Source organism: Schistocerca cancellata, chromosome 4, assembly GCF_023864275.1.
Source record: "Schistocerca cancellata isolate TAMUIC-IGC-003103 chromosome 4, iqSchCanc2.1, whole genome shotgun sequence".
In the NCBI taxonomy this organism is placed as follows: domain Eukaryota; kingdom Metazoa; phylum Arthropoda; class Insecta; order Orthoptera; family Acrididae; genus Schistocerca; species Schistocerca cancellata.
Genome location: NC_064629.1, coordinates 407,258,278 through 407,279,312, shown reverse-complemented (window position 1 = coordinate 407,279,312; position 21,035 = coordinate 407,258,278).

Sequence of the window (21,035 nt, the reverse complement as noted above, 5' to 3'; positions counted from 1 at the left end):
TAGACAATCCCAAGTCTTTGATACACGGAGAGTACAAGCGAAGCGACTAGCGTTGACGCTGCTATCCTAGTCGCTAATCTTCAAGCAGCTATTGAGCTGGACCCTCTCCAGTCGGACACGGCGCTTATGTCCTCTTGACATAGGGGCCGCTGCTGTCGCGTTGGCGTCCGGTCAGCGTGGCATTGGCTGATCTCTTCTCACCGTCTGCTCTTCTTTGTCTTTCCCGACTGGCGTGCCGGCGCTTGACTTTACGCCGTGATACAGAAGGCTTTTGACATCGTTCCTCACAGGCGCTATCGAGTTGAAATGTCCAACTGATTTCACGTTTCTAGATTTCCAGAAGGCTTTTCACATCGTTCCTCACAAGCGACTTCTAATCAATCTGTGTGCCTACAGAGTATCAGCTTAGTTGTGCTACTGGATTCGTAATTTCATGTCAGAAAGTTCACAGTTCGTAGCAACTGTCGTCGAGTACAACACAAGTAAAATCTGGCGTTCCCCAAGGAAGTACTATAGGACCTCTGCTGTTTCAGATGTATATAAACGGATCAGGAGACAATCTGTGCAGCTTTCTTCGGTTGTTCCTAGACGATGATGTCATTTACCGGCTTGTAAAGTCATAAGATTATCAAAATCAATTGCAGACTGATTTACACAAGATAGCTGTAATGTGCGAAATGTGACAGTTGACTATAAATAATGAAAAGTGGAAGTCATCCATATGATTACCGAAAGAAATCTGATAAATTTCGAATTCACGATAAATGATACAAAGTGAAAGGCTGTGAATTCAAGTAAATTGTTAGGGTTTACAATTACGACTAACTTAAATTGGAACAGTCGAATAGATAACGTTGTGGAGAGAGCGAACGAAATACTATGGTTTTTTGGCAGAACACTTAGATAACTCTACAGGTCTACTAAAGAGACTGCCCATACGACGCTAGTTCACACACTTCTGGAGTATTGCTGCGCAGTGTGCGACCCGCATCACGTAGCATTGACCGAGGACATCGAAATGTTCAAAGAAGAATAGCTCCTTTTGTATTTCGCGAAGTAGAGGAGAGAATGCCACGGATATGACACGCGAAAAAAGGTGCCAGTCATTAAGACAAAGCCTATTTTCTTTGCGGCAGGATCTTATCATGCAATTTCACCCGCCAACTTTCTCCTCCGAATGCGAAAATATTTTGTTGGCGCCCACCTACATAGGGAGAAATGACAGTTGTAAGAAAATAAGAAAAATCAGAGCCAGCACGGAAAGAACTGTGTTCGTTTATCCTGCACGCTGTTTGAGAGTGGAATGGTAGAGAAATAGCTGGATGGTGCTTCGATGAACATTTTGCCAGACACTTAATTGTGAATTGCAGGATAGCCATGTAGATGTAGCTGATCTTTGTCATGCATAGTAATCATTGTCCCTCTCTCTCACAGTCATATACCAATCAGCCCACACGGAAGTAATCATTTCTTCTCTCTCACAAACTTATCTCTGTATCTAATTCATCAAGTACAGTAATCCTTAAACAGACATGTGATTCCATCACTCACAACATTAAAAAAATACATCAACATTTCTTGTGTCACATGTAGATAAAAACTAAATATTCCGATCTCTCAATTTTTTCGACACAGACCACAGTTTACCCACGCTGTTGCGAGGCAGAGGATGCCTCAGTGCCGAATGAGTTGTCTCTGCATGTCTCAGCTATCCTTATAAGATGCAGCACAACTGAGAGAGCGGTAGACTCTCGCTAATATTGTGCGGAAAGAGATTGTTGAGGCAGTAGGAATGGAGATTGTTGAGGCAGTAGGAATGAAAACTAGAACACAAAAAATATGGGCTACATATGAAATTCACTATAAAAATTTTTCATACAACTTTTAAACTTACAAATGATTTTGCAGTGTCTGTGCAGTACAAGGAATGACTGAATATTCACTGAAAAAGTATACGATCTAAAATATTTGCATTTTCATATTCAACGTTTTGTACCTAAAATGCAATTACAGTGGTTATTTAAAGTTTTTCATCAATATAATGAAAAATGAGTTTTATCACTAAACTAAGACTGCCTATCTTGATTTATAGTAATACAGAACGCACATTGGTTTGCTGGTTGCAGACGTAGCACTAAGTCTTGGTCGTATTCCTATCAGGAACATTTGCATAAACCGTGTGGCATAGATTTATATGCACACTTCAGTTATAGTGATGAATATTTTTCTATACCAAGGTGCAGATTACATGGAGTGGTTTCTTAAACAACTGTTTTTACAGCTGGAATATGGAATTACACAAAACATCCATAAAATCTATCACAGTGGTCTATCGCGGCGACATGAAATTTAGCTTTGTAGATTCCTTCAATTTTCTGGCATGCTAACTGGAAAAGAGAGTCAGATATTTGGTGCTCGAAGGGTTAAAGATAACAAGCACGTATCTCGCTTACAGTGAGAAGTTTAATTGCATCAAAAAGAGGGGCTTATTTCACTATGAGCATGAAACAGGCGGATCTGTTTTGTCGGAGAAACAGGTGCCGTCGATTGAAGCCTCTGAAAGCTTGCCGAGCAATCAAAGAACGGGGTTATCAAAGACCGTGCAATGTGTGGAGCTCTTATAAATGCAAGATTTTGGGTGAATACTACAACTTATACTTTAAAGCGACGTATCACTTCTAGGAGTTCTGTTTGAAAACTTCTGCTCACTCTGTCTTAAGACATACGAACTAGATCCCACTTATTACGCAACATCACCGAGCTTGGCACGGCACAAGTTACTGAAAACGACTAAAGAAACTTGACAACGTATTACTGATAGTGAGCAATTACAATATTTCGAGCATGGTATCAGAGTTGGTATTGTTCACTGATCCCGTAGACACACAGTTCCAAACAACAGGTATAAGGATAAGCAAAAAACAAGGATGAGTCATACATTTTGTACCTCAATGTTAATAATCTGTACAGTTTGGCCATGATGCAACACCTACCATGCACTGAGTTTACATGGAGGGCTGTTGCGGTTTTGACACAATTAGCATACCTACTGTATTCTAGAAGCAGATCTGGAGTATCCAGAAAATTTCTATTAACTTCACTCTGAGAGAAAATTGTACCGTCACCTAGCGTCAACAAGCTGGGTATTCCGAAGAGCTAATTCCCAAATTTACCATACAAAAATTAAGCAGTGTCTTAAGAATAAACTTTTTCTACGCGTGTTGTCATTTCAGAAATCAGCCTCGTGAATCCATATACAGATATTAATGTCGATAAATGGATGAATGCAAAGTACGACATCAAATGAAATTCCGTCAAATTTATGAAGAATGCTGTTTTTGGCTAAACTGTTCAAAATGTTCGAAAAATGAATGACTCGAAACTGGTAATGAGTCGGGAACGCAGATACGAAGCTACTGATCTCGTTACAATACCTAATTTCAAGTGCGGGATCGTATTTTATGTAAATTTAGTTGTAATGGAAATGAGTGGATGTAACACTGTTTGCAACAAACCTACAACTGCAGAAACGGCTATTGTAGACAGTTCTAAGACACTGCTTGCAGATTCTTATTACGTTTGTACGCTGGAAAAATTTCATTAAACAAATGTTAAAGGGTATTATACACAAACAGATAGCCCAGTATATCATTTGACGACATTATATATTTATGCTATTAATAAAAACCATGTGCATAGGCTATTTGATACTTCAGCTCATGACAGGCTATTGCATCAGTACATATTCCATCTTTGAAAGCTAAATTCTCACTAACCCATTCTAGACTATCGTCACAACGCTTTGTAAATGGCTCACCCATCATTTATAACACTTTATTTGATTATTCCAATAACCCTTCGGAGGTCACGATAAATCAACTTCGGTTTTGCTTCTTTGTGTTTAATTCTCGTTACTCCCAGACTTCCTTTATCGTTTGAGATAGTCTTTCTTTTTATTCCAAGGTCCACTTCCTTTTTTTGCAGATCTCTCTCTTTCTTGAAATCCTGCTTTTATATTGCTTTTCTCAAAAGTACTCTGTTATCTATTTCGTCAGTTCTTATTCTTGTGTTTTTCCATATCTTTGTCAATTTCGGTCAATCGTATGGGTTTGGAGTTGTAGCTGCTTAGTAAACTAAAGATCTGCATGGTTAGTCTGGTATTACCCATTCAGTATATGTGGCCATAAAACTGTAGTCTTCTTTTCCTCATTACATTAGTTAGCTTTTCCATTTTCAAATAGAGCTCTCTGTTTGATCTTAATTTGTATTCAGTATTAATGTTACTTGTGTTCCAGAACAAAGTTCCTTTGTTACATATTTTCTTGTCATTTGGAATGCCTTTTTCATTTTATGTACTCTATTTTCTGTGGCTATTTTTTCTTTTGTGTTGCTTGTTATCCATTATTCTAGATGTTAAAAACAATTTGTTGTGGTGTCATGAATTTTAAGATTCAGAGGGACTTCACAGATGTTTCTCATAAAATGTGTTTTTTCAAATCATATTTTTAGTGCTATTTTGTCTGCTTGTTTCTGTAGTTCTATGATTTGTTCATTAGCATTATCCAGTGAGTCAGTACATAATGCTGTACCATTTGCAAAAGCTAGACAGTCTGTGGTGATTTTATTTGGGTTTCTTCGTAGTTGAACACACTTAATGTTGGTGGATTTTCTGCTTTATCTCACTACCTTCCCTAAAGCACAGTTAAAAATAGGGATGGTAAACCATCTCCTGTTATATACCTAATTTTATTTCAAAAGGTTTTGACAGTCCCCCAAAAATTTTACTTTGGATGTTGAGTTTATTAAAGTTCCTTTAATAAAACCTGTAGTTTTATAGTCGAGTCCAAATTCCTTTAAAATGTTGATCAGCGCCTTTTTACCCATTGAGTCACATGGTTTTCTACAGTCTACGAAAATTATCGCATATTTCAGGTTTCTGATTTTCGTCATTTCTATTACGTTCTTTAGATTTGGTATTTACTCTGCACAAGCCCTTCCTTTCCCAAATCCTGCTTGATACTCTCCTAGTTGTGGGTCGAGAATCTCTTCATCTCTGATTAAATGTGCCATGGGAAAGATTTTATATGTCACTGGTAAATGGGAGATCCTTCCATAATGGTTGGGATCAGTTTTCTTCCCTTTTTTATGTGGTGGATGTATTAATGCCGATATCAGTTCTGATGGCAAGCTAATCATTGTCCAAATCTCATTATTGATTTCTGTTAGAGAATAATGTTGTCACTTGAGTGTTTCCATAATTCAGCAACCATATTGTCTTCACCTGATGCTTTGCAATTTTTAAGCTGTTTTATAATTTCTTTGACTTCCTCCATTGATGTGACTTTGAGTCTGGTCGTATTTGGATTACATTATCAAAATGAAATTATTCTGTTGGTGGATCGCAGTTCTGTAATTATTTGAAGTAGTCTGCAAGTTTTCTGCTCTTCTTTGTGTTATTATCTGTAGTATTTTGTGGTTTTGGATGTATAAACTGTAAACTTGATGGTGTACACTTCTTTCAACTATTTCTGAATGTCTTATAAAAGTTCCTTGTGTTGTTCTGCTTAACGTTCGTGTCAGTTGACGTTAGTTGATCTTTTATAAGTTGTAATCTTGTCTTTCGTAGGCCTTTTGATGTGCTTTTCCTTGTTTCTATAATTTTTTCCTGTTCTTATCATTTTTATCTGGGTTCCAGGTATTCCTAGCTCGTCTCTTTATAATTAACTTCTCACAATCATCATTCCACCAAGCATGTTTCCATTTCTTTTTAAGAGGGATAGTTTCTTCTGCAGTCTCAATTATGTCTTTTTGAAGTTGTTCTCATCATTTATGTGTGCTGCATTTTGTAATGATTATAGCAACGTGATCGAGTTGTTATTCACAACAAATCGAATTTGACGAAACCCATGTAGTTTGTTTTCTAGGAAACGTTTTGAAGAACGTAGATTTTAGTTCTATGCTATGCTGCCTGCACAGGCTTATGAGTCTTTCTTCATTTACGCTACTTCTTTTATGTGCAGGGAATTTTCCGCCTATTGATCTGTGCTGACGTTCTTTGCCAATTTGCACATAAAGATCTCCAAGTAGTAATACTGTGTTTTTCGGTGGATCGTTACCTAGGGTGTTTGACACAGTTTGCTAAAATTTTCTGTTTTCTCTTTCTGTGTTCTGTTTTCCTCATTTGTTGGTGCATGTGTATTTAAAACAGTGCAAACTTTGTTTGATGATTTAAATGTTAGTGTGGAAAATCATTCATATCAGTTTAATATGTTTTTGTTTGTAATGAAACCTGTTCCAAAGTGTGTGTGTTTTACCTAACTCTTGCTCCTGTAAAAGTGGCTATGTAATTTACGTTTCTGCGTTTGATTTTATAGTTTTTTTTAAAGCAGGTTTCCGAATGCTCCGACACTGTTTTTGCGCTATGTTTTAGGCTCCCAGAATCCTGATGCCTACTTTTCTTTTCCTTAAAAATGGGAGACTGGGTGTTCCATGGGGTAAAATCTCTTACAAAGTTCATCTCCTTTGTTTATTGCTTGTTGAGTTGGGGAAACATGTTCTCTAAAGATACTACTCAGGTTTGTTAGCTCTGAGGGATGTATTTTTGTCGCTTGTTGCAAGTCAGACGCATTGTGGGTTTTCCCTTGTGTTGCTTCTTCCACCAGTCCCACTGTTCCATTATCAATTCTTCCCGTCTTCACTAGCGTTGAAGTCTTCACTGTAACCCTAGCATGGAGCCTGCACTGGATGCTATCACGTGGGCAAGGTGAGCCCTGTTTTCATTACGACTTTGTTACTCCACTCCTCTGCCTTCCACGTCACCTGCACGACAGGTCCCAGGCTTGGAACCGGCATAGCGGAGTTATAATTACGTAATTATAAGGGAATATTTTACTTGGTCTGAATTGGACAGAATCGACGATGGTGACCACAAAATTCAGGTAGTCTTTTTCAACAGAATCATCACTATTGCTGCTGCTGATTGAACAGGAGGAAGATGGAAGCAGAGGGCCAATTCTCCACAGATTTTGTGACATTGAAAAAGAAAACAAGCATGAGTAATTGGTAATACTGTCAACAGTAAGACTCACTGACAGGAAAAAAATCGCATCACCAAATAATAATTAACGTACAGTAATGAAATTTTGCGAATACATTTCTCTACGTAACATATTTAAGTTGTTAACATTACAAAATCACAGGTTAATATAAGTGGGAGAAAAGGCATTGCAAATGTAAAATGCTGGTACATTAAAAACCAGTGTAACCTTCAGAATGTTGAATGCAAGCATGCAGATGTGCATGAATTGTGTTGGACAGGTTCCAGATGTCAGTTTGTGTTATGGAGTTCCATGCCTATTACACCTGGTCGGTCAATACAGGGACAGATAATGCTGGTTGTGGATGACGCTGGAGTTGTCGTCCGATGATGTCTCATATGTGCTCGACTGGAGACAGATCTGTTGATCGAATAGGCCAAGGAAATATGTCGATACCCTGTAGAGTATCTTGGGTTACAGCAACGTTATGTAAGACAGCGTTATCCTGTTGGAAAACATTCCCTGACGTAGAAATTTACAATGAGGGTGCGTCAGATAACCACAAGAGTGCTCCTGCTGTTATACGAAATCGCACCCCAGACCATAACTCCAGGTGTAGGTCCTATGTGTCTGGTACGTAGACAGGTTGGTTGCATGCTCTCAACTGGCCTCCTTCTAACCAACACATGGCCGTCACTGGCACTGAGGCAGAACCAGCTTTGATCAGCAAACACAACAGACCTCCATGCCTATCTGCCAATTAGGTTTCTCTTGACACCACTGAAGTCTCAAGTGGCACCAGTTAGTTGTTTGGAGAACAGACAGAACCTAAACAGTCTCCTTATTGACCAGAATTTGGCACAGTTTTTTTCATTGGAGGATTGAGTTTTGTGGCATGGACTATGCTAAGATTAGGTATAGAAATGTAGTGGAAACATTTTTAAGCCCAGGACTGATGTGAAGATTTGGTGATAAGATTTCGAAGCGTACACTCGTTCAGAAATAAGACTGCAGGCTTACGAACTTCAGCGACGAGATGCGGCAACGAGCAGTACTTCTGCTCTTAGAGACAGGCTGTGTGTTGTTAGACGAATGGAAATGGTAGCCATTGGGACCATACTTAGCTCGAGTCTCTGCATAGCGGTTATGGTGAGATTATGTGGACGTATCGGCTGGTTAAGGAGGAGTGAAGTCAGGCCTCACCCATGACCAGGCCAACTGGAGGAATTGCATGCTTGTTTTCCTTTCTCTGATCAATATGATCTTACAAACACTGAGTAACCACCAGAGGTCATGTTTTCTGCATTTAAGTTGTTAGGATACTAATTTTTTTCTGAAATGCTGGATTCCTTTCCGAGAACTTTGCCTGGTTGACTACTGATTTTCTGTCATTTCTTTGCCCCATTAACTATGGCTTTGACCGCGTGTAACATTAAGAATCATGTTAATGCTACGTTTGATATGTGCACACTGAAAATGATTGTTGCAAACGTAGGTGCACTTGGGCCAATATTTCAATTCAGTAGTTACTGAGTCCCTATTTTTCCCAGCTGTATACCGTGTAAGAGGTATGCAATGTATGCGCTGCCTGCAACAGGCAAGACTTAGGAGAGTCTCTGACCAGAGAGCAGTATGTAGTTAGTTAGTTGTTGCTTTTCGCTAGTCGGCAGTAGTCGACAGTAGTCTGCGTGAGTCGACACTAATCGACGGGAGTCTGCGCGTGTCATGCGCTTGTGTGCAGTCTGCTCTGGTGGGGACTCTGGAGGATGAGTATTATTGTAGAAGGTAAAGAAGCAGCCTTGCGCATATCTAGTAATTTATGTTAACTGTCATCCAATTTCTTTTAAAAAATGCCCCAGTAATAACTTTTTATAATATAAAGTATTTTTTTTAAAAAAGCATTCATTTCAATTTAAAGAATATATATACAATCCATGATCATTCCTTTCAAGAATCACAAAGCATACGGCAGCATCGCACGGAGCTGTGCCGAAAATTTTTTATGCAAGAGCAGATATATTCGCAGTTTTTATTGAGGTAAAAATTTATGCTTTTTTTTATTCAGAGTACAGGGCCGTGGCGCAACGCTGCTGTCGTCATAAAATTTACCAGGTTACTGAATTTTTTATTATTTTTGGGGTTAGGAATTTTTCTATTTTGAACTTAACATTAAATGAGAAAGGAATTTTGTGGGAACATTAAATGTGAATGCATTTCTGTACAGAGATTATAAATGGGAGCCAATTTTGTTCAGAGGTTACAATATTTAAAATTCATTTAATTTAAATATTTTTGTGGGGAGGTTACACTTGGTTCATGGTTCATATTTAATTAAAATTTTTGTGGGAAAGTTACACTTGGCGACATCCGGCCAGGATCGTATTTCTTTGTGAATCTTTTGAGAAGTAGTCATATATCTGCTCTTATTTACTTAAACGTAGTTTGCATCTGGCGCAACGCATTTACTAATATGTCACTCTTTCTTTCACAGATCACCGGCAATTTGTTGCTCTTTGTTGTAATTGTGTTTGTTGCATTCTGCATTGTCTTTGTTTCATTTGTGATTAATTTTGATTTGTGAAAAATGCCGCGAAAAACTGTTAACAGTACATCGCGATGTCTAATGAGTGAAATAGCCGACTCTAATAATTTGACCGATAATACTTGCGACACTGTGTCTTAATGATAGTCCTCCATTTACAGACAATCAGTGCGTACCGATCACTAATATTGATTTTGATCCTAATGATGAACAAACAAATTCAATTGTGTCCTCTGTTAATTTAACGACAATTGATGACGCGGGACGTTCTGTTACAATGAACGCTGCCCAGTTTGACACACCCGGTTTGCAAAATTTATGTAACGAACAGACAAATTTTTCTAACGAAAATGAACAGTGTAATCAGAATACGTCAGATTTATTTAATTCCGGTGTAGTAACCAACAGTGCACATCCGATTAGCAAACATTTGCAAGAATCACAGAATAACCAAATGGTTACACAAAACGTGACAATTGCAGATACACCATCACACAGTACAGAGAATAGAGCCGATCATTTTGGCTGGGATCAAGTTATGACATTAATACTACAAATCAATGAAAATTTCGACAATCATTTCAAACAACTTAATGGATCGTACAAACAACGTAATGAAAAATTCGACAACCATTTCAAACAACTTAAAAAACAAGATAACAATTCCAAACAGTTTAATGAAAGTTTCAAACAGTCGAATGAAAAACACGACAACCTTAACGAACAGAACAAACAACTTAGTGAACAGATTACAGCCGTTACCGTGCAACGTCATGATACTAAAGAACAATTACGTGAGGATACTAAGACTTGTGCTACGAACAGTAGTGAAGAAATTAGATCTGTTGCACAAGAATTAAATAATACACATGCAGCCACAACAGAATCAGTTAGAGATGAAAGTAGTGCAGTCGCTGAACAATGTTCTGAAAATGCGACACAGTTACGCGACGAGTTTAATTTAATGTCAGCAGAAGTTTCACACATTCTGGATACGGAAGTCGATAAGATATTTGAACAACAGAATAGCCAAATTGACGAATGTTTTAAAGTGACAGAAATGAAAATCGTTTCACTCACTAACACGTCACAGCATACGCCACGTTGCGAACATTTGTCACACTCACACAGCCAGTGTAACTTAGGTAATTTACAGAGACCACGCGACTTAGAATCCGAAGTGACACAGACAAACAGATTATCATGCAATCCTAAACCTGTTTACACATTCAGAGACGATAACGTTGATTACAAGCAATTTTTATCCGTAAAAAAATCTGAAGTATTTAAAAATGACAGAACACAGGTAGACGCTATGGACTGGATACGACAATTTGCTTTTCTATTTTGATCAGCATTGCCTGTAATGCAGAAACTAGCATTGGCTTGGATACAACAATTTGTTTTTGAATTTTCACCGGCATTGCCTGTAACGCAGAAACTAAAATTTCTTTGCAGCGTGTAATTGACCTCAGGGGATTCATTACGCTTCAATGAATATGTGCCGTAGCGTGCACAGGGCCCCGAGCCGTAGTAGTGCTATTTCATCTTTAGTTTTCTGCACTGCTGCCTTCTCTTCTACTATCCTTTATATCTATCAAAACAGCTCTTCAACTATCGATCTATCTAGGATTAAGAATGGATAAAGAAAACCTGGTATGACAAGTTTTACCGAAAGTGACAGTTTCATTAGACATTCCCGAAGTGACAAGAACTACTAGCGTAATTTTAATAGCAGGCAAAATTTTAATCATCAGTCTGTAGAAAATTATCAGCAACTGGAAACAAATTTTGGTAACAATAGAGGCTTTTCCCAACAACAGCAACAAAACCAACCGGTTAGCATACCTAACCAACAATGTAATGTGCAAGGTCAACCAAGCTTTAATGTTTCGCCGCCTACACGTATAGCGTCGGCCACACCAAATAGCAACGCACCGCAACAAGGAAATAACTACGTACAGAAAACACATCATTTTAACTCGTACCGCAACGTGCCGTATAGAAATGACTATCATGACAGACGTAAAAGTAATGAGCACAATTTTCAGCGTACGTTTAATAACAGTCGGCCTTACCAGCAGCAAAATCATCCACAACAACAAATTATCATGAATGAACCAGACAGTAGATATCATCCCGAACGTAATACGTCAGGAAGAAATAACAGAACAGTACAAATAGTGGAAATGCCACAGCATCCTCCCGAAAATAATAGCGCGTCAGATAGAATTTGACTAGATACAGTACAGGTTGCATCTTCCAGCAACGCAAACAATGCTTTTGACACGCAGAATCTTGGTCACGAAAATGTTATTACTTTTGATGACATCCGATACACACTTCTGCATTAAGAGACAGAATCACAACGTATGTAGACGACATTCTTATTGCAGAAGCTAACTGGTCTGAACACAATCTGATTCTTGAACAACTGTTCCGAACTTTTCGTGCACAAGGACTCACAGTTAATCTCAGTAAATCGCACTTTGGCAAAACTTCTATAAAATTTCTTGGACATGTAATTTCAGCAGAAGGCATTACGCCTGACCCGTAAAAACTTCAAGCTTTACGTGACATTACTGTTCCTACGACGAAGAAACAACTACGCAGCTTTTTGGGTTTAATTAACTTTTTTCGTAAATTTATTCATTACTCTGCTTTAGACACCCCTAGATTATGTCAATTGACAGGTAAAAACACTATTTGGTCCTGGGATAAGCAAGCACATTCTGAATTTATGAACCTGACACATGCTTTGTTGAATGCACCACTTTTATCGCACCCAGATCTTACTAGAAATTTTTCCATTGCCACCGACAGTTCCAACACCGCTTTAGGCATACACATTTTACAGGAAATTGAAGAAGATGGCACTACAGTAATTAAAATCATCGCCTTTGCGAGTCGCATTCTGTCACCTGCTGAACGCAACTATTCTGTTACATAACTTGAAACATTATGTGTTGTGTGGGCATTTACGAGATTTCGGCATTTCCTTTATGGAAGACATACGACCGTTTACACAGACCATAGAGCGATACAGTTTTTACTTTCGGCTAAATTTACACACGACAGATTAAGCAGATGGAAACTTTATTTGCAGGAATTTAATTTTACAATTGTTCACATTCCCGGTACACAAAATATTGTAGCAGACGCACTATCCCGTTGTCTCAGCAACAATCAGCAAGACATCGGCAACCAACTTCTGCAAAGCAAATTTCAGCGTCATGTACGTTCAACAAGTTGCATTTGAGAATTTCATTTCGTCGTCATTACAAGACATAGCACAAGAGCAGAGTAAAGACAACTTATGGAAAGGGATTAAAGACCTTTGGCAAGATAGGAATAATGTTACCATTAGAAACCATTACACTGTACGCAATGACATTCTGTTTCGCCGCTCTCACCCTGACAGCAACAATTCGTTATTATGTATTCCTGACGAGCTTGTTAACAAATTAATCTGGTATACTCATTTAAGTTACGCACATTACGGAGCCAGAAAATGTTTTCTTGCACTGAGACAGAACTTTTATTTTACCAACATGGAGAAACGTATTCGACGAGTTTTAGCGTCATGTAAAATCTGCCAGAAAGCTAAGTCAGATACGACTTCACATATTCCTCCATTACATCCCATTGTACCTGTTAAATTGAGACACATGGCCGCTGTAGACATTTTTGGTCCGATTCCCAGAACTAATAGAGGTTTTTGCTAGATCTTTGTCGCTGTTGGACTCACTTCAAAATTTGTTACCTTCACTCCGTTACGCAAAGCTACTGCTAAAACTGTCTCGAAAGCATTTGTAAAACATTTTCTATTTCATGTAGGGCATGTGTTGAACGTAATTTCCGACAATGGACCACAGTTTCGATCTGCTATATGGACACGTATGTTACGAGCTAGAAACATTTCTCCGATCTATATATCCAGTTACCATGCTTCTTCGAACCCTTGTGAACGATTGATGAAAGAAATTGGTAAACTGTGTAGAATAAACTGCCATAAAACACAGATTGATTGGGACACACACATACTCTCATTCCAGGATGTAATTAATTCCATACCAAATGAATCTACTATGCTATCTCCGTCTGTTATACTGAAAAATGTTGAACCACCTAACAAAATTAAAGAATTAGTAGCCTTTCCTACATCTCGTCGACTACGACACCATGAAATAATTGACATTGCGCTGAACAACATCAAACGTGCCGTAGAGCGCCGGAGAAGACAGCAAAAACAGGTTTGTGCACGCCGTGTCTTTCACATTGGACAGAAGATATTAGTACGCACACATTATTCATCTAATAGAGGAAAAAGTAGATGTAGTAAATTTGGACTTCTATATTCAGGTCCATATCGAATTCGCAGCATTCCTCACCCCAATGTAGTACACGTCGAAACTTTGAGAACCAGAAAAACCAAAGGGAATCACCATATCTCCAACATCAAACCCTTTATTGAATGAACATACTTTATGATTTATCACACTGTAATGCCATTTCCTGATTTTTTTATGACCACTTATGCAATTATATTCACATGAACACTTACTGAAGATTGTCATATTTTTTCTTGGCAAGTGCCCGGCAGGGTAAGGTTAGCAGGTCGCTTTTCTTGTCGTTACACATCAGACCGAGCACATTTTTCCAGATAAACTTACACATTTTATGACCACTTATGCAATTATATTTATGTGATTACTTACTGATGGTTATCGTATTTTTTCTTGGCAAGTGCCCTGCAAGGTAAGGTTAGCAGGTCGCTTTTCTTGTCGTTACACATCAGACTGTGCACATTTTCCATTTTTCATGTATATTTAAGATGTAACAAACACCAGTTGACTTTGACATTTTGCGTTGTGATATCTCAACATCGTGACTATTTTTACATTTTTTTTTTTTTTGGCTGCTACATTGTGATACTCTGTGTACATTTTTGCATCTGAACACTGTCTATGTTTTTTGACATATTTGACATATTACGTTTTCTGTCATGCTATGCTGTATGCTCAATTATATCACTAGAAACCAGCTTTTATTTAATGGGTATATGATTTAAATGCAAGACATCAATCATTGTTCGTCATTTTCAGAGAGAAATAACGTGTAAAAAAAATAAATTAACAGAAATGGGAATTTCACCTTCGGAATGAACGAAAGAAGATGCAATATCTCGTCACGAAGAGTAAATGGATCAGAATTAACAAGCATTAACAAGAATATACTCTACACATCGTATGATAGCAGTCTTAACCAATTTTTTCTTTCAGAATACGAGGCGATTGATGCAGGCTGTCAGACAGAACTACATATCTTAGTTTCAGTGATGAAATATGCTGGAAATAAGGAACTGTCTTTTTGCAGATGATAATGAATGATGATGAATAGTGATGCAGAATATTCTAATATGGATAATGAAGTTTTTCTTTACAGGTGATGATAATAATGGAATTATGGTGATATGGATAATGAAGTTATTCTATGCTGGTGATGATAGTAATGATAATGAAGTTTTTCTTTGCAGATGAAAATAATGATGTTTATATATTTACTGTTAGTTAAGAAATGCTATGTAGTTATTTAGGTATTTGTTGCAGTTCGTTTTGACAGTATGTCTTATGTTGCATGGTATGATGAGTGACGGTTTTGGAAAGGACAGCTAGAGAACATATATATTTAATACACATTTCATTACCTGTTAATTCGAAGTTCACTACTTTTCAGCATAATATGCGTTTCTTCTTTCAGTTTAATAATCCATTTTGTATTTTTTGCAGGAGAAATTATTCATGAAATTAATGTGATATAAGCAGTTGGTCATTAAACCTGTGTCATTCATGAATGTGATCACATATACTCTATTTGTTTCATAACCTTGCTACAGCTGACTCATGACGAATGATGTTACACATCTTCATTTGCAGCAATAAGTCAAATGCAAATATTATTATGCCCCAGCAATTAATTATCGATCCCAACGCAATGCATTGCTAGCACAAAAAAATGTATTACCAGTCCCAAATAATGCTACCAATTTAAAAGAGTTATGAGTGATACTGAATTATGTTTTCTAATCACAGACTTTGAGTAATAGTTACAGAGTGTTACATTTTAATTACACTCCTGGAAATGGAAAAAAGAACACATTGACACCGGTGTGTCAGACCCACCATACTTGTTCCGGACACTGCGAGAGGGCTGTACAAGCAATGATCACACGCACGGCACAGCGGACACACCAGGAACCGCGGTGTTGGCCGTCGAATGGCGCTAGCTGCGCAGCATTTGTGCACCGCCGCCGTCAGTGTCAGCCAGTTTGCCGTGCCATACGGAGCTCCATCGCAGTCTTTAACACTGGTAGCATGCCGCGACAGCGTGGACGTGAACCGTATGTGCAGTTGACGGACTTTGAGCGAGGGCGTATAGTGGGCATGCGGGAGGCTGGGTGGACGTACCGCCGAATTGCTCAACACACGGGCGTGAGGTCTCCACAGTACATCAATGTTGTCGCCAGTGGTCGGCGGAAGGTGCACGTGCCCGTCGACCTGGGACCGGACCGCAGCGACGCACGGATGCACGCCAAGACCGTAGGATCCTACGCAGTGCCGTAGGGGACCGCACCGCCACCTCCCAGCAAATTAGGGACACTGTTGCTCCTGGGGTATCGGCGAGGACCATTCGCAACCGTCTCCATGAAGCTGGGCTACGGTCCCGCACACCGTTAGGCCGTCTTCCGCTCACGCCCCAACATCGTGCAGCCCGCCTCCAGTGGTGTTGCGACAGGCGTGAATGGAGGGACGAATGGAGACGTGTCGTCTTCAGCGATGAGAGTCGCTTCTGCCTTGGTGCCAATGATGGTCGTATGCGTGTTTGGCGCCGTGCAGGTGAGCGCCACAATCAGGACTGCATACGACCGAGGCACACAGGGCAAACACCCGGCATCATGGTGTGGGGAGCGATCTCCTACACTGGCCGTACACCACTGGTGATCGTCGAGGGGACACTGAATAGTGCACCGTACATCCAAACCGTCATCGAACCCATAGTTCTACCATTCCTAGACCGGCAAGAGAACTTGCTGTTCCAACAGGACAATGCACGTCCGCATGTATCCCGTGCCACCCAACGTGCTCTAGAAGGTGTAAGTCAACTACCCTGGCCAGCAAGATCTCCAGATCTGTCCCCCATTGAGCATGTTTGGGACTGGATGAAGCGTCGTCTCACGCGGTCTGCACGTCCAGCACGAACGCTGGTCCAACTGAGGCGCCAGGTGGAAATGGCATGGCAAGCCGTTCCACAGGACTACATCCAGCATCTTTACGATCGTCTCCATGGGAGAATAGCAGCCTGCATTGCTGCGAAAGTTGGATATACACTGTACTAGTGCCGACATTGTGCATGCTCTGTTGCCTGTGTCTATGTGCCTGTGGTTCTGTCAGTGTGATCATGTGATGTATCTGACCCCAGGAATGTGTCAATAAAGTTTCCCCTTCCTGGGACAATGAATTCACGGTGTTTTTATTTCAATTTCCAGGAGTGTATGTCATATGTCACTTGAAGGATGGAAAATGTTTTGTAATATTCAATACTTCCTGGCCAATGAATGCCACTGTTTATTATATTTTAAATTTATATTATGTCACTTTCATGCTCTATGTATGAATACCAGTAGCATGATGCTACACTCATTAGCTCCTGTTTTGAATGATGACTTCTGATGATTTGTAACTGGCCAATGAGGGCCAATAATTATTTTTCAATATGTCATATGTCACTTGAATGATGGAAAATGTTTTGTAATATTCAGTACTTGCTGACCAATGAATGCCACTATTTCTTGTATTTTAAATTTATATTATGTCACTTTCATGCTATATATATGAATACCAGTAGCTTGATGCTACACCCATTAGCTCCTGTTTTGAATGATGACTTATGATGATTTGTAACTGGCCAATGAGTGCCAATAATTATTTTTCAATATGTCATATGTCACTTGAATGATGGAAAATGTTTTGTAATATCCAATACTTGCTGACCAATGAATGCCACTGTTTCTTATACTTTAAATTTATATTATGTCACTCTCATACTATATATATGAACACCAGTAGCTTGATGCTACACTCATTAACTCCTGATTTGAATGATGACTTATGATGATTTGTAACTGGCCAATGAGTGCCAATAATTACTTTAAATATGTCATATGTCACTTGAATGATGAAAAATGTTTTGTAATATTCAATACTTGCTGACCAATGAATGCCACTGTTCCTTATACTTTAAATTTATATTATGTCACTCTCATGCTATATATATGAATACCAGTAGCTTGATGCTACACTCATTAATTCCTGTTTTGAATGATGACTTCTGATGTTTAGTAACTGATCAATGAGTGGCAATAATTATTTTAAATATGTCGTATGTCACTTGAATGATGGAAAATGTTTTGTAATATTCAATACTTGCTGGGCAATGAATGCCACTGTTTCTTATATTTTAAATTTGTATTATGTCACTTTTATGCTGTATATATGAATACTAGTAGCTTGATGCTACACTCATTAGCTCCTGTTTTGAATGATGACTTCTGATGATTTGTAACTGGCCAATGAGTGCCAATAATTACTTTAAATATGTCATATGTCACTTGAATGATGAAAAATGTTTTGTCATACTCAGTACTTGCTGGCCAACGAATGCGACTGTTTCTTATATTTTAAATTTATATTATGTCACTCTCATGCTATATATATGAACACCCGTAGCTTGATGCTACACTCATTAACTCCTGTTTTGAATGATGACTTATGATGATTTGTAACTGGCCAATGAGTGCCAATAATTACTTTAAATATGTCATATGTCACTTGAATGATGAAAAATGTTTTGTAATATTCAATGCTTGCTGACCAATGAATGCCACTGTTCCTTATACTTTAAATTTATATTATGTCACTCTCATGCTATATATATGAATACCAGTAGCTTGATGCTACACTCATTAATTCCTGTTTTGAATGATGACTTCTGATGTTTAGTAACTGATCAATGAGTGGCAATAATTATTTTAAATATGTCGTATGTCACTTGAATGATGGAAAATGTTTTGTAATATTCGATACTTGCTGGGCAATGAATGCCACTGTTTCTTATATTTTAAATTTGTATTATGTCACTTTTATGCTGTATATATGAATACTAGTAGCTTGATGCTACACTCATTAGCTCCTGTTTTGAATGATGACTTCTGATGATTTGTAACTGGCCAATGAGTGCCAATAATTACTTTAAATATGTCATATGTCACTTGAATGATGAAAAATGTTTTGTCATACTCAGTACTTGCTGGCCAACGAATGCGACTGTTTCTTATATTTTAAATTTATATTATGTCACTCTCATGCTATATATATGAATACCAGTAGCTGGATGCTACACTCATTAGCTCCTGTTTTGAATGATGACTTCTGATGGTTTGTAACTGGTCAATGAGAACCAATGTTCTCTGTAAATAGATAACTTATGAACATTATTCTGTAATACTTCATACATGGTACAGAAATGTTCAGTAACTGGGCGATGAGCGCCTCCAATTAATCAAATCAGTTGATAGACTAGTAATTATCAATGATGACTGGCATAAGACTTAATGTCCTTCACCTTCTGACCTAATTACCAGAAATTACTGCAATATCCGTTTGTCCTGTCTATCCTCATGCTCATGGACCACTATATTTGGTTTTTGCACTAATTCTACGTTGGTGTACCTTACAAGAACGTGGTGTTGACACGACATGCTGTCCACCACCTTGAGCGATGGAGATGTTATTATGGTCCCACTGTTTGGTGCACCTAATGTACTACCAAAATGATAACATGGAATATTACTACGACATTTCAGTGTCTTGGCTACACTGATTAATACTTCGGGGAAAAGAACTTCAGATTGTCTCACTTGGTGTTGTGCTTCTGTAGAAAGATATGGACTTTCAGTGCAGCTGCGTGCTACCTAATGTGCTACAACCATGATGCAATCCTTCCCTTTCCTTTCCTAGTTCTTGTAAAATAGTAAAAAAAAACTACAGTGCGTGTGCACTTTATGTCAGTTGTTAATATGATTTGTATTCATTGCGTATACATTTTGTGATTTCCTGATATGTTCTGTACTACAGTGCGTGTGCACTTTTGCCATTTGTTAATATGTTTTGTACTCATTGTGTATATATTTTGTCATTGCTTGATATGTTCTGTTCTCAGTGCATGTGCACTATATTTTATTTCACGTTCTGCACTTATATATATGTATATATTCTGTGATTGTAAACTTAGTTAATTAAGAAAAATTTGTTACTCATGGCAAGTCCAATTGACTCACCATCGCTGCCAAATTTTTGCCCCCCCAATGGAGGGTTATGTAAGAGGTATGCGATGTATGCGCTGCCTGCAACAGGCAAGACTTAGGAGAGTCTCTGACCAGAGAGCAGTATGTAGTTAGTTGTTGCTTGTCGCTAGTCGGCAGTAGTCGACAGTAGTCTGCGTGAGTCGGCACTCATCGACGGGAGTCTGCGCGTGTCTGCGCTTACGTGCAGTCTGCTCTGGTCGGGACTCTGGAGGATGAGTATTATTGTAGAAGGTAAAGAAGCAGCCTTGCGCATATCTAGTAATGTATGTTAACTGTCATCCAATTTCTTTTTAAAAAAATGCCCCGATAATAATTTTTTATAATATAAAGTAATTTTAAAAAAAGCATTCATTTCAATTTAAAGAATATATACAATACATGATCATTCCTTTCAAAAATCACAAAGCATATGGCAGCATTGCAAGAAGCTGTGGCGAAAATTTTTTATGTAAGAGCAGATATATTCGCAGTTTTTATTGAGGTAAGAATTTTTGCTTTTTTTTATTCAGAGTACAGGGCCGTGGCGCAGCGCTGCTGTCGTCATAAAATTTACCAGGTTACTGAATTTTTTATTGTTTTTGGGTTTAGGAATTTTTCTATTTTGAACTTAACATTAAATGAGAAAGGAATTTTGTGGGAACATTAAATGTGAATGCATTTCTGCACAGAGATTATAAATGGGAGCCAATTTTGTTCAGAGGTTACAATACTTTTAAAAAAATCATTCTTATTATCATTTCCGTGGAGAGGTTACACTAAAATTCATTTAATTATTATTTCCGTGGGAGTTTACACATGGTACATATTTTGTAATTTAAATATTTCCGTGGGGAGGTTACAACCGTTAATGATTTTTCCCAATTCCAACACCTAAGACTCACTTACCAGGGTCATCTATTAGCTATTGTCAAATCTGTCGGAAGACTCTTGTTCACAGCTAACATGGGACTCGTCATCTGTGAGATTGGAGTAGACTAGTAAATTATGGCGTGAAATCCGAGTTGGAACATTTCCACTTAAAAAGAAAAACACT